The 14,161-nt window shown below is 43.3% G+C and overlaps 1 protein-coding gene across 3 annotated transcripts in view; it reads right to left on the bottom strand.

The window, feature by feature from the left end:
- Window positions 1–14,161, bottom strand: part of FGF12 (fibroblast growth factor 12) — a 232,964-nt gene that overhangs the window by 9,846 nt on the left and 208,957 nt on the right. The gene's annotated exons all lie outside the window — the stretch shown is intronic.

Genomic DNA, 14,161 nt, shown 5'->3' with positions numbered 1-14,161 from the left:
TTATCCTGAACCTGTGGTTTACTGATGTTGTCGGAGTGTTGAACGATTTTGATAAGCCTCGTTCCTAGTTAGTTTTCTGCTAAACAGTTTTGGTTCAAATAAAGTTTATTTTCTTTATCACCTGCCTAATTTGATTTTGTGAGCCTCTGTGACATACACATCTAGAAAACTGCGCACTGGAAGGGAATGCTCTTCTTCCCCGGCAGAGCTGTGGTTTGCAAAACAGCCTACAGTGAAGGGCTTGAAAAATATGCAGGAAAAATCAGGAATTTGTCAGGATTTAGGCTGAAATACTAAGCAAAAAGAAAAAAAGGAGCTGAGAAGCAAAGAGACAGCCTTGCTGCTCATCTGCTGCTCCCAATGCCTCCCCCTGGCTTTGCTCTTACCTTCCCTGTGATGGGCAAGAAATGTGCAATGGTCATTGTCTAAAACATTGAGGCTTCTTCAAATTCTTATGGGCAAAAGGCAGTTTATCAGGGACATTTAAGTGGATTAAGAGAAACAGGGAGTACAAAAGCAAGTAAACAATTTATTTATTTTCAAAAGTGACAGGAGGAATGCTGGCACAAAGCCTGGAAATCTTTCAATAAAGAGAAGTAATTTTAAAGATTTCTGACACCAGTATTTCTTCAGATACTGAGAACCGGTCCCACACCTGCCCAGGAACAGAGGACACATGGGCCTGTCCAAGGCATCCCCTGAGCCTGTGCGGGCTGCGGGGGTGGCTGTGCCTTTGCCACTTGTGCTGGCTTTGCATAAAGTCTCAAGGAGGAAACTACACTCAACCATGGACCAAAACCTGCCATGTCTCAGTAACTTTTCAAGAATTTTAACAACAGGGAAATTTTAAAATTCTTTTAAAAGAGCTGGCTGGCCAGGAGTCTCTGTGGCAGTGGGCTCCCAAACCTTCACTGGGGCAGATGTGGTTGTTGGTGGGTTGTTTTTTTCCCCAGACTTTGATTTTGAGCAGAAAATTCATCCTGGCCAAACAAATTCTCCCACTGGGTTCCTTAAAACTATGACATTCTTGCAAAAAGAGCTCAAGCCACAATGAATATGCATTTTCTGAAGAAAAACTGTTTTAACAAAAAAAATCCCTTTTTCTAGGACCCAGACAAGGTATCTCAGAACCCCGTGAGTGGAGGCAGCTGCTGCCACAGGTGAGCGATACTCTCTCCCAAGCCCTTGCCACTCAGACGTCTTTGGGAGCTTCTCCAACCTTGCTAATGGAAAACCCATGACCAACATCTGAGCAAAGCATCTGGAGTAATGCTACATATTTACTGCAGACCTCATTTAAGAGCGAACATTTTGAGCATTCAGCAACACTGAGGTATGTATTCCCAAGTGCTTTGGGGGTTATATAAAGTGTTGCTGGTCTGACAATAAATCCAGCGTGCAAGAGAGCTTGGGAGCCAGGCAGGCTTGAAGCCACAGAAGATAAAGCGCAGCAGAAAGCGCAGAGCTGTGCTGCACACATGAAGTTTGCATCAATCATTAGCGCCACACAGATAAAAACACCATCAGCCCAACGGGTCATTTTGCCCTATCTGAAGGAGTCTTCCTTGCTGGAGAAATAAATATTTTACGAAGAGAGTGAAACAAGTTAAGAGAGATCTAGATGACTTAGAGCACTATAAAACAGTGTTTGAAGTAGCTTCCCAAAAGATCAGCGTTTAAGCGCTCCTTAAATCTGCTCTTTATCTCCAGGCTTTGTCTTGCCTCAGAAGACACAGATCACCGGGGAGCCGGGCAGTTTGCAGCGGCCGCCTGCAACCAACCGGCTGACTCAGGGGCTCTCCTTGGCATCAGGCCCAGCCAGGCAGCAAACCCCACGATGGAGAGCATCTCTAAAACCAAACTGCACAACCTAATCCCCTTTCCCATGCCTTGGTTACCCCATTAATAAAAACTTATCACCAAAATTCCCTTTAGGGGGACTGAAAAATTGGTAGGCTGTGAAGGATACCTACCAACTTGACCAAAACATGGAATTTACTGTGCTTGAGATACCTAGATCTTCAATGTCTGTTTTAACTTCAGTGTGGAACAAAGACTATTTTTTATTTTCAATGAAGAAGAACTATAAAAGCAAATGCATTTTGAAAATGTTGTTTCAGAAAGAAAAAAAATCTAGATTTTATTTAAAAGTTATTGAAAATCAAGTTTTCAGATAAGTATCTATTTTAAAATTACTGCAGTATAATATTTTATGACATGCAGCAGTAGTTCATAAAAGCAGATGCCATATTGTATATCCACTTGTACCAACAAAGCAGCAAAATTATTATGTTATTTTAAAGCAAATGTATTTAAAGACATCCACCTAATGAAGATTTAAGAAAAATAAAGAAAAAACAGTGATTTCCTTTAAATGTTTAAGCTCCCCCACACAAGCAAACAAAACTGTCCCATTGTTTTTGTGAGTTGGCTGGTTGATTCCTCATCCCCCACAATTCAGTTGAAATAGCACTTCAGGACACTAACCATGGCAACACGACCAAGAAACATCCCAGCTCTGTCCATTCAGCAGTTTAGAAAACCCACAGATTTGACAGCTAATTTCTAGTTAAATAATGCCATTTTTATATGCTATTATTATCCTTCTTATGTATATGACCTCTTCAGTAACAGCTAGTGTCCCACTGTGCCATGTAGGGACAAACACACAGCAGGATGTAATTCATCCTACCACCAAATTGACATGCCACAGGGTCTTCACAGGTTTGAGCACCAGAAATCTTTGGTGCAGGCACTACCATGTGCAGACATCATGCAAAGAGCAAGCAGATGGAGAAGAAAAAAACAGTTGACCAGAAAGGAGATGGGACAGACAAGCAGGACACAGGCCACTCTCTCAAGCACCGCCTAGGGATGTTTGGAGTGTCCTCTAAATCTATTTAACATGCAAACCCTTATGGTTTTGTTCATTGATATCTTCTTGGTGGCCAACATCCAGCCTTCAGCTACATTGTGTCACTTAGTTTCTGCACATGTTTCTTGCTGATGGCTTTGGGGCTACCAATAACAAAGGGCTCTTGCGATATTAATGCCAGAACTTTACTACAAGCTTTACTGTCAAAATTAATTGTGGCAATTATGTTGAATCAGGTGGGAACTGCTGTTTCAGTTGTCTTGGGCTGAGAAGAGCTAGGAAGAAAGAGGAAAGTGCAGGTGAGCTTAACAGGCTTCACACTGATAAAGCAGTTCTTAGCAACCACTGCTGCACAGACTGAAATCTGAGATAACTGAAAGTATTTTTGGAAAATCACTGAGCTATTGGCCAGACCTCTGGGGCATGCAAGCTTTTTTTGTTTGGTTGGTTTGCTTTTTAAGATGAATTCAGCGTTGATGAAATGTGCTAGATGGGCAGACCTGGAGTCCAATACTTTCTCTTCATCCCACAGATACAGAGTGGGTAAAAACAGCAAAGGGATCCTCAGGCTGTGTCCCCCACACGCTTCTGACGGGACGTAAGGACATCCTCCTCCAGGGGTAACAGTACGGGAAGCCCTGAGGTCAAGAGCAACCACTTCACTCTCTCACTTGGTGCAGGGACCTTTTGAAACAGGCTTATAATGAACCCCACTCAATTACTTTCCCAACTCTCTCCTTGACAGAAATAGCATGACCAGGTACAAGACAGTAAGAGGACAGATGGCTTCATCTTTTAATCACCAGTCTTTTTTCAGTCTTTAAACAAAGAAATAAATCGTGACTCTATTTTCTGTACAAACTGCATAGAGCTCTTGGTCCCCTGTCAGCACCATCATGAACTCAGCTCGCTCAGAAAACCCACCAGTTCTCCTCGTTAAAATGTATGCTTGTGATTTGGAGGAAAAAAAAAAAAAATTGTCTGTTTTTATCTTCATGTAAGCTATGTGTCTTTGACTAAATTATTTTTGCATACAAAGTAAATAAATACATTTATTTGTTTACTATTTGGAGATTTAGAGCCTGAGGTATTTTGTTAAATGTCTATAGATATTACTGAAAGCAGTCTGAAAAAGCAGATTTTTTTTAATTGTTAAACTAAAAACCTGCATGAAATATTTGTAAAAGAAATGTTAGTAATTTACACGCAAAATGATTAGCTTCTGCCTGCAACTTGTTTTCTGTAGCTCAATCCAATCCTTTGAACAAAAGGCAATTCCAGTAAGAAGAGTAATTAGATTTGCTTTGAAAAAACAAACATAGGTCTGGTTTGTGCTAACTCCAGTTTTATTGGAAATTGCACAGTCTAGAAAAAAAAATGGTAGCTATCACACAGAAAATTAGGGAGACCACATTTAGTGACACTTGGAATCAAAGAAGGGAGCTAAATGGATGCAACTGCCATTTGGGGGGGATTCAGTGTGTCAGACCTGCTCAGGGAGGGTATAAGGTACCAAGGATTGCCCCAAAAGCAGTTTCTGGTTTAGAAAAACAAGATGTTTCATTTATCCTTGATCCTAGTAGTGTCTCCTGCCATCTGTAGATGGAAATGTGGACAGGACTTCCAGGCACAGGCCAATCTCTGTATCACTTGGGCCAGCCTGGTCCTTCAGGGAGGTGTCGGGAATGTCTGACCCCAGCTGCCCCCCTCCCTAGCACGGGCTGGGGGTGATTTGTGAGAGGACAGATTTTTTTTCTAATCTACCTCAGCTTTCACCTGCCCTGGTCAGGTAAATCTAACCCAGCCTCTTTGCCTTGAACATAGCAAGTTTGATTGGACTCTTCTTTGCACTTCTGTAAAGCTGGAGGAGCTCCACAGACGTTGGTGGAGAAGCATCGCTGTTAAACCTGTGGACCTGAGGCTGCAGGGTATTCAGGGAACGCACTGCCACCCTCAGATGTCTCAGCTCCGTCAAAAAATGCTGATCCAATGGTGTCACAGCCCCAGTGCAGGCAGAGTGCTGCCAGGGCAGTGGACAGCCCTGGTGCTGCTCCAAGCAAGGGAGAGCAGTGCCAGCCCCTGCCTGTACCAAGCTGGAAGCATCACTGTCACTGGCACCCCAAGCATCCTCAGCCAGGAGCTGCAAAGAAAGGGTCCCATGGTGCTCCCAGGTACTGATCACGAAAGCAAACAATTTGCTCCCTTGTTTGTTCAGACCAAGCTCGGACTGGCACAGAAGCTCGTGCTGTCCCCAGACCATGGCACAAATAGTGACAGGTTTCCATGTGCAACACTCAGGGACAGCCAGGAAGCCAGCAGAAGACTGTCACTAGCTGTTGTATTCAAACCCAGCTGCTCACTCAGCGTCCCCCTGGACTGGGCCACTTCTTTGTATTGCTTGCCATTTCCCTACAAACATTCTCAAAATTGCCAGATAAATAAAGATATCTTTTTTTTTTTCCCCCTCAAGATCTCCTTTTATTATAACCCAAAGGAGAATAGCAAATATACGCATCCACACGCAAACCTAATGACTTAATAAATTTAGTCACTGAAACTAGCAGCAATAAAAGAAAAGGCCCATTCTGCAAGTAGTTTGTGCCATGGTTTAGGAAAGGGATGTTAATTATGAGTGTTGAAATATCTAACTAACACACTCCCAGAGCAACTGTTTTCCTTTGTTTACAGCACTTACAGGTTTCTCTTTTATGTTCTGAACAATTACTGAGCCAGATTTTCGGATGGGATAAAAGCACCAAACCGCACCCAAGTCTACGGCACGGCAAGGCTTTTGTCCCAGAGAATCTGGCTCTGGATCCTTACTGATGTTAGTGGTAATACTTAGAGCTCATCAAGTCATTTAAAACATATTAAGTAGGAATCATAAATATCATCACAGCTATCAGCAGTGGCATTTCATTGTGGTTGCGGAGGCAGACCATGGAACGACTGGATCATGTTCACTATGTATAAGCGCTGCTCCATCCCAGGGGAAAGGATGGCCCTGCAGAAGAACATCTGCTTTATGGTGCTCTTTACCCAGTAAAGCCCATTCTACATTCCCCGCTGATCTCAGCCAGAGCAGGGTTTAATCAACACCACTCTGATGCCAACAGCACCGAGAAGTTCAGCATTGGTATCAATGCGCATAGACCTGTGTGGATAAACAAAGACATCGGATTCTCAAAGACATTTGGGCTCCCAGATGAAATGCAAATGCCCAACTCCCTTTTAAACCTGTGGAAGTTCAGAGACTAAACACGTCTTTGAATATCTAAGAATTTGTGATGACAAACCTCATACCATAGCACTTGATCCTGGCATACTCTTATTCCCAGGACAAGTCTTGAAGCATGTAGGTCCTGTTCACAGGATAAGCCCTATGCAGACCACAGCAGCACTCCCACAGGCAATGAAGCCTTGTGTACAGCCTGATCGAGTTCAGCATCCTCCTGCCTCAGTGCAGCTTCCATGACCTAGGGTTGCATCTGCCTGGAAATGCTCTAAAATAATTGTAGCTGAGCTCTCTCTTGGCATGTGATCAAGAACCGCAAATGTGCATCCAAACTTTACATCTCATCACATCTTTGTCCAGATGGCAGGTGATATTCTACTGTTCACACTCCACTTTTCCTCCCCCTTCTAGCTCTCTAAGAGATTGGTGACAAGTCTTCTTGGTGGCCTTTTAGAAGTAGGAGAGAGCAGATACGTTTTAAAATAACAAGCTGCTACATGGGAGTGTACAGCCCTGCTGCAGCGCAGAGATTCACTTGATGAGACAATATGGTATCTGCAAGTATTCTGACTCCGCCTGGACCATCTGTGGGTTGGAGGGAGCACATTTTCAAATAAATCACCATCCATGAAGGTCTGTTCCCCAGCTCTGGGAGCTGAGAAGCAGCATTAGCAAGCAATCTAACTTACTGCCTCTGAAAAATGTAACTAGAGGGCTATCTGCCCTCACTTTTGTGGGAACTCTCTGTGCTCAAGGTACATATTTGTTCAGTTGGCTTCATTTTAAAACACCCAAGCAAGAGGTGGAGTGCAGGTCTGCTAAGTCTTGTGAGCTGACCCAATATTCCTGGACAGGCAAAAAAATCAAGTGCTGGATGAGCCGCTGCAGATCTTTATATGTGGACACAAGCTGCCCTAAAGCACCTTTCCGTGTTCAAGGACTGATTAAATTATCCATGTGACCACAGAGGAAGTTTGTGAATGCTGGAGACAAAGGTGTGATTGCAGCATGGATGTGCCCAAGGTAACCCTGCAGCAGGAAGGACATCTGCTCGGGCACACAGCAGAGTATTGACAAAACCCATGGCAGGTTCTGCAAGACACGCTGAGCTCTGTTCTGCCCTGGCTAACTGGTTACCTAGATCAAAACAAGCTCGTATAGATCCACACGAGCTACGGTCCCACATTTGGCTACAAAGCAGATGAACCCAGTGAGTTTTAGGGATCCAAATTCAGACCTGGCCATCCCACCATATCTCAGTATTGTGTTCTTCTGCTTTCAGCTCTTGGCCTGTTCACCGTACAGGCACTTTTACCGAGTGCTTCATAAAGACAGAAATGCCCAAACTCACTGCATTGGCCTTTGGCGAGCTGCTCATGCAATGCTGATAGGAACACAGCTTTCAACTTAACGAGTTCTGACAAGAACATAACTCGGGACAACTCTTCCAGCCAGGCTGCTCACTTCCATACTTCCCTGGAGAGCCTGGGTAGGCTGGGTGAGAGAACAGGCTCTGGGAGTAAGACTCGGGTACCAAGGGCTGTGCAGCTGTGTGTACAGTGTTATTTGGGGAAGGCTGCGCATCGAGCAACGCACTGAAGGGGCACACAGAGCAAGTGACATATTTTATCTTTTGCTTCAGTTTTTCTTAATGATGGACCCCAACTTTGAATTCATGGTTGGATGGAATAAATTTTCATCCCTTATTTTTAAAATATAAGGTATATTTGGATTTTGATTGATTTGTTCTTTAATTTTGGATCTTATTTCAAGCTGTAATTTTAAAGCCTTTTAAAATTTGGAGCTGTTATGAACTGGAGTAGCGATGGCAGCATAGCTCATTCACATGGCACTTGGCCCATCCAGTTCAGCATCACTCTTCTAGGAAAGCAACTGCTTCCTACGAAGGGGATTTTCTGACAGCATTGTCTCTGGTATTGCATTACTGGCAGCCTGGGGATCCGGTGAAACCCCAGGATAATTTCTAACCTGGGAATCCCAACTCATCCATTGTTTTCTCTACATTCTGTTTTTCTGACAAAGTGTCTGAAATTGGTAACAATGTTATCAACTCTGCTTACTCCAAAACAGTATCCAGGAATACATCTTTGCATTCAGAGATAATGATCATGAGACAAGATGGGACAAGATGAAGATATGTTAGTTGCACACAAGAAAAACAGATTTCTTAAATTAGCATCGTACTGCCTCATCTGCTAAAACCTGAAATAACTGAAGAAAAATAATGATGTAAGAACCCTAGAAACACAGCCAGATGGGATGCTTTGAACCTGTGATCTCTCCATGGGGCCAGAGAGAGTTTCTTGGCATCAATTTGAGGCTGAGCACAGGGCACAATAAATTGATTTGTGGCCCTTGGTTACTTTTGCGATATTGCTATTTTTATTATGGTTGATAACAATAACAACAATGTATAAACTAAAATAATGATTATGCATTTATAAACATGACACTTATTTTCTTCTGATAGTCAAAAGAAACCTCTTAGTGGAAAATTAGCAGTTAATATTAGATTTATCATGTTATTATTTATATTAAAATTATCCTCAAAAGCTCAAACCAGAGTACGAATGCTTTGGGCATTTAATAAAAATGTCCTCACCATGACAGGAGTACAGGGAAGACCTCTTTCTACATTTTTGTGCTGAGAACCTGAGCATCGAAAGACCAACTGGCTTTCTGGGTGTTCTGTAAAACAAGAGGTGTCACAGCTAGTAGAGAAACTTATTTCCCTTGGGTTCCAGTTCAGTTTCTTAGGCAAAAGCCCTCTCTTTCTGATATAAATGAAATAATGCAGTTATAACAATGTCAGGGAGAAAGGGACTGCGAGCAAGTCCCAGTCCTTGTAAGGCAGAGTCTCTGGTGGACAGTGTTTTAGCGCACAGACAAAACCATGCTTGTTCTTACCTGATGGTACAGCTCTGCGCAGAGTGCAGGTCCGAAGAAAGAAAATGGCCTTAGCCCAATTTTCTGTGTAGTTCATTTTTTGAAGTAACACGTCACGTGGGCAGAAGATAAGAGGACTTGCCAAGGAGCTCACCAGGCCTATTACAACCATAAGCTGCTGATGTACTGAGATAGCCTCTTTGCTTTGACTCTTAAATTCAAACCACGAGACTCGGTGGAAACATACCATCTCTGACACTCTCCCTATCTTTCCTAATGCTGGAAAGATCTCTCCTGCATTAAACCAATTTCAGAGCTGTCATGACCAGGGCTGGAAATTCAATTTCTTTGCTGCTAAAACTTCCATCCTGAAAATGAGTGGTGCTGGATTATTAATATTTTGACAGCTTACTGACAGGTTGGCTACAACTGGCCAATTAACAGCAAGCCCTGTGGTCTAAAGCATGAACTGAGGCTGGGGTGAGCTCGTGTTGGACAGGCAGGATCTTACAACCACGATTAAATGTTATGAAGTGGGACAATTTATGTGGCTTTTCCCTCCCCCTTGTACCAGCTGCTGTGGCGCCTACACAGAGAAAAGGAAAGGTTCATGGCATATTCTTGGGGGGAGGCCAGCTCTGCTGCCCGCTGGGAGAGCCAAAGGGAACCCACTGAGATCTGTGCCTCAAAGCCTGGGTCCCGGCAACGTTTCTGCTGAAAAAGCCAGCAAAAAACGTCAATGGTGCTTCCTTGAAATCTGCCAGGGTGACCCTGAGGTGTCTGCCCTATCTCTGCTGGGGGCTGCTTTACCGCAGCCAAACAAACCACATGCCCAACACTTCAAACCCCTCTGCTCATCATCCCAGCCACCAGTGAAGGTGGGTATGTGCTATAAAGGAGGACTGTGAAGAGGGGTTGCAGGCATATTTCTGTTGGTCCTGAGCATCATTTACTGCCAGTGGAGGGAGCCTGCTGGTGAACACCTGTCACGTAACTGAGGCATTGGATTTTAATTCCTGAGATCAAGCTCCTCTGCTGGTCCTGACTCCTCCAGGCTCTGTGTCCTTGAGCCAGACACTTTGGGCTAGCGTCCCACCTAATACTCTTTAAATTGCTCATTGTGTATGAAGAGCATGTCTTTGGTTGTATACAATAGAGGGATATTCAGCCTGAGGAATGAATGAGCCTCCAGCTCCTCAGAATGTTTTTGGGAGAGAAAGAGAGGAGAAAGAAAGTGTTTGGCATGAAGTGCAGACAGCCCTTTGTTCATTTATTTTCTGGGAATTCAGAAAATCAGCCAGCTCTGCTGTGATAGAAGTCCCATCCACATATTGATCACAGTATCTCTGCATAGCCTGAAAGAGCTGATAAATCTCACAGCCCAAAACAACTTCACAGAGAAGACTGGGCTTATTTATACCTTGAATGGATTTCCACAATACATACGTGCTGACAACCTGACTTGGTTTTTTTCTGTTAGTTTCCTTTTGATGTGAAATAACCCGTGGACAATGCACAAACATTTTGAATGGACCCGAACTATGCCACAGCTTAGATCTGACTGTTCCAGCGTATGCAGCCAAGTGACCCATCGTAGATGATGCTTTGCTTCCCAGGAATCAGACAGATGGAAATATATCATCAGGGATTTTGCAGTAGTGGCTATAGTGAAATTTTTCACTCTGTTGCACACTTTGCTAGAGAACTCAGATTAGCTTTGGCATCTGATCCTGTTCAGAAGCCAACTAATGACTGCAACTTCCAATCTAAGATAATATAGTCACTCTAGAGAGAGTAATATAATACACTAACTCTATTTGGCACAATGCACAGTAAAGCAGGAGACCATTTTATTGTGTTACTAGTATACAGAAGACTGTGCAACTGTCTTTAAATTATATGACCCAAAATACATCACAAAGTAATCCAGATTTAAAAATTGCTGTTTCCTGTTTGTAGCTACTTATTGCAGCACGCAGTCTCAGTGAGATCCAGGGTTTACAATCAGATCTGTAGACATTTGATTTTGTTTTACAGAGGCTGTGTCTTCAATACAGGACCGAATGCATAGACTGAAACTGTTGGTGGCAAGGGCCGGACACTCGCACTGTGCACATTTCAGGATGAGTTCAGTCTGGTCTAGCTGCCACCTGCTCCCACGGTCTGAATATCTGGCACTTTAGGGGCACTCCCAGAGGGCACCCTTCAGTTTAGCTTCATCCAAAAGGAATCTAGTTTGCACAGCCTAAGATCACTCTGTGGTAGAAACCGAAGAGCTGTACGTGAGGGTGACTGGAGGGATTGCTCCAAAAGTGCAGTCCTGGTCTGAACTAAAACACTAATCCCAGAGATGGCTGGGATAGTTGGCTTACTGCAATGGGGTATAATAAAGTAGGCATGTGATGGATGTGAAATGTCAGCGACCTACTGCACATCGGTGATCCTTAAAAGGAGCCAAGGGCCCTGTGTGCACTCTGATCTAAACACACATTGGAAAATAGGGATGTGAGCAGCATGCTGTAACCTGGGTGGTGGCTGTACACAAGGTCTTCTGCTGTGCAGAGTTTGCACTTCAGATTTTTCCTTTATGATCTGAAACGCCTCACAGCCACACTGGATATAGGAACAAGAAGCCTTCCAAAAAGCAGTTACCACTAACATCCACAAAGAGAAACAGCTAGATTAGCAATATAGCAAAAAAGGTCAGTTGTTAAGCCTGCCTATTTGAATCTCAGTACCTTGCTTGCAGAAAGCCTGGAGTTTACTATGTGTCACAGCTGGATCCTCCAGAGGTCTGAAAATATTTTTCTTAGCATGATAAATTTTAAAGAAACCTTGTTCATCTGTTCTACCAAACACGTTGAGAGAGGGAAGGAAACCTCAGGGCTCTCCTGACTATATCACTGAAGAAGTAACGTGTTGTTACTGCTTTCTTTTGTGCTACTCCAGAAGAGAGGGAGGGGGAAAAAAAAAAGGAAAAAAAAACCACAAAACCCAAAAGAGAAACCATTTGCTCATGGGCATAACAATCCTTTCTTACCATCCACAATATTTCATAGTTTTCATATGTTTTCATCAATGCTAAGTCCTGAATCATTAGTGCAGCAACAAGAGCAGAATTAGATCCTCTAAGAATCACTAAAGCTGGACTACACATTCTGTTCAAGGAATAAACACTGATTCATGAATGTTTCAATTAAAATGGATATGATCACTGTCATAACAAGGGAAATGAAGGAAAAGATTAGAAATCCTCTGGGAACATAACTTCTGGTGCTAGGAGAAATAGACACAAAGATAACCTGTCCCAAAGTGTCTGATTTAACTCAGCCAAAGGCAGGGACTTCATGCAAGCAGAATGATTTAGCAAAACTGTTATCTGATGATGTACTCCCACTAATGGACCTGAACAGTCACTTCTGCCCCTATAGTCTGTGGTGTTGGGGTCAGCAACAGACACAGTGTCCCACCCTGTCCAAATCTGTCACACAAGGCAATGAAAAGTGTAGCCATGAACGACTGTCAGCATATTTCACAGCACGAAAGCATTTGGAAGGTGAAAACCTGTGAAGCAGAAATTCAATCAGGCAAGTGGCAGAATGCTTATAAAACCATTGGACTTTATTTACTAGTTTTACACTACTGCATCTCTACTGACCTAACCAAAACACAATAGCAAAACGCTAATACACACAGAAATACATGCAACAAGCCTGTGCACTTAGCGAGGAACACACAGAAAGTAAGAGCACCATGGGGATCATTTTACTTAGAAAAGGGCAGTAAAAAAATATGAGGCATGTGAGGCACAAAAGAAAAATAATGAGAGCTGTGAGATTTTGCTTTTTAAACTGGTCATAAAAAAATAAGCTTTCAACTGACAAGGATGCTTTAAAAAGTCCGCTTTCTAAATTTAACTTTGATATTGAAAAGTCTTGGGTTTAGTTCTTTTGTTTTTTTCGTTAGCGTAAATTTGATAAAAAATGAGGCATGATAATCCTGGCACTACACATTTTCAAAAGCCATTTTTTAGCTCTAGCCTCTTCAGAGGGTGCAGATAATATTTGCATGGATACAAAGCCCTTGCAGAAAGAACGTTCCTTAAGGGCAGAGCTGGCTGTAGGGTTTAATACGGTAGGAACTGAGATTCAGAATCAGCAGCATTCACATTAATAGCCATTAAATTATTTATTCATATCAGGCTCTGCAAGCCTGTAGAAAGACTACGTTGTTCTGAAGGGCTCAACTCTCATAAACTTTGTTGCATGACTTACTTTCAGTTACCGTTCTGAGGGATGTATATTTGTTTTTACAAGTCTTGATGTACGCTAAAGCCTTTTGTTCTTTCTTTCCCCAATTTTGTGAATGGGGAAAAAAGTCTGTGCACCCAGTAATGTCCATATGCAGGAAGCAGCACAGCCCACGCTCCAACGCAGCAGGACAGAGCGCGCAGTGTGGAAGAGGCTCCCTGAATTATTTGATCCAGTCCTTGCTACGGCACAACACCAGTTCTCAACAAAGCTCCATTTATAACCTGCTGATTTCTTTCCCCCACAACTCATACTGCAAAGCTCTTTCAGAAGCCAACTGCTCCAAGAGCTACAAATCTGCTTTCCAGCCAAAATCTTGTCCCCAGCCTCCAGTGACAGAGGTGCGAGGTTCAGAGGTCTCAAGGGACTCCTGTGGAAAGGCTCTGCAAAGAAGGCAAGCAGGCTTTCCAAACAAACTGACCGCCTGCACCCCACCAGCCAGCCTAGCATGATGCTGCTGCTGGCCACCTCACGACCATGGCAAAAGCCATGCATCACAGCCTCGCCTGTGAGGCCAGAGGAACAAGCAGCAGGGCCACAAAAACTAACATGAACTGCAAAAGACACCGACAAGGTGGTATTCTGCACTAAAAAGTTCTCAGCCTTTTTTTCCCCCACTTGTGCCCTGAGCCCTACTGCTGACCTTGATCCATTTAATTACCTCCGTAACCAAATTACGCTGTAGCAGAATGTAATTATGCAATCAAGTAATGAGCTATGGTTTTGCTCTTGGTCTTGTATGCAAAGCCACCTTTGAAGAGGGCGATAAAAGAAGCGATTATTATAAAAGGACAGCGCAGCCCCATGTACCAATTACCGGCCATGATGCAGGGG

This window comes from Ciconia boyciana, chromosome 7 (genome assembly GCF_034638445.1).
Source record: "Ciconia boyciana chromosome 7, ASM3463844v1, whole genome shotgun sequence".
NCBI lineage: Eukaryota > Metazoa > Chordata > Aves > Ciconiiformes > Ciconiidae > Ciconia > Ciconia boyciana.
Note: the sequence above shows the minus strand (reverse complement) of the source record. Positions and strands in the feature narration are given on the sequence as shown.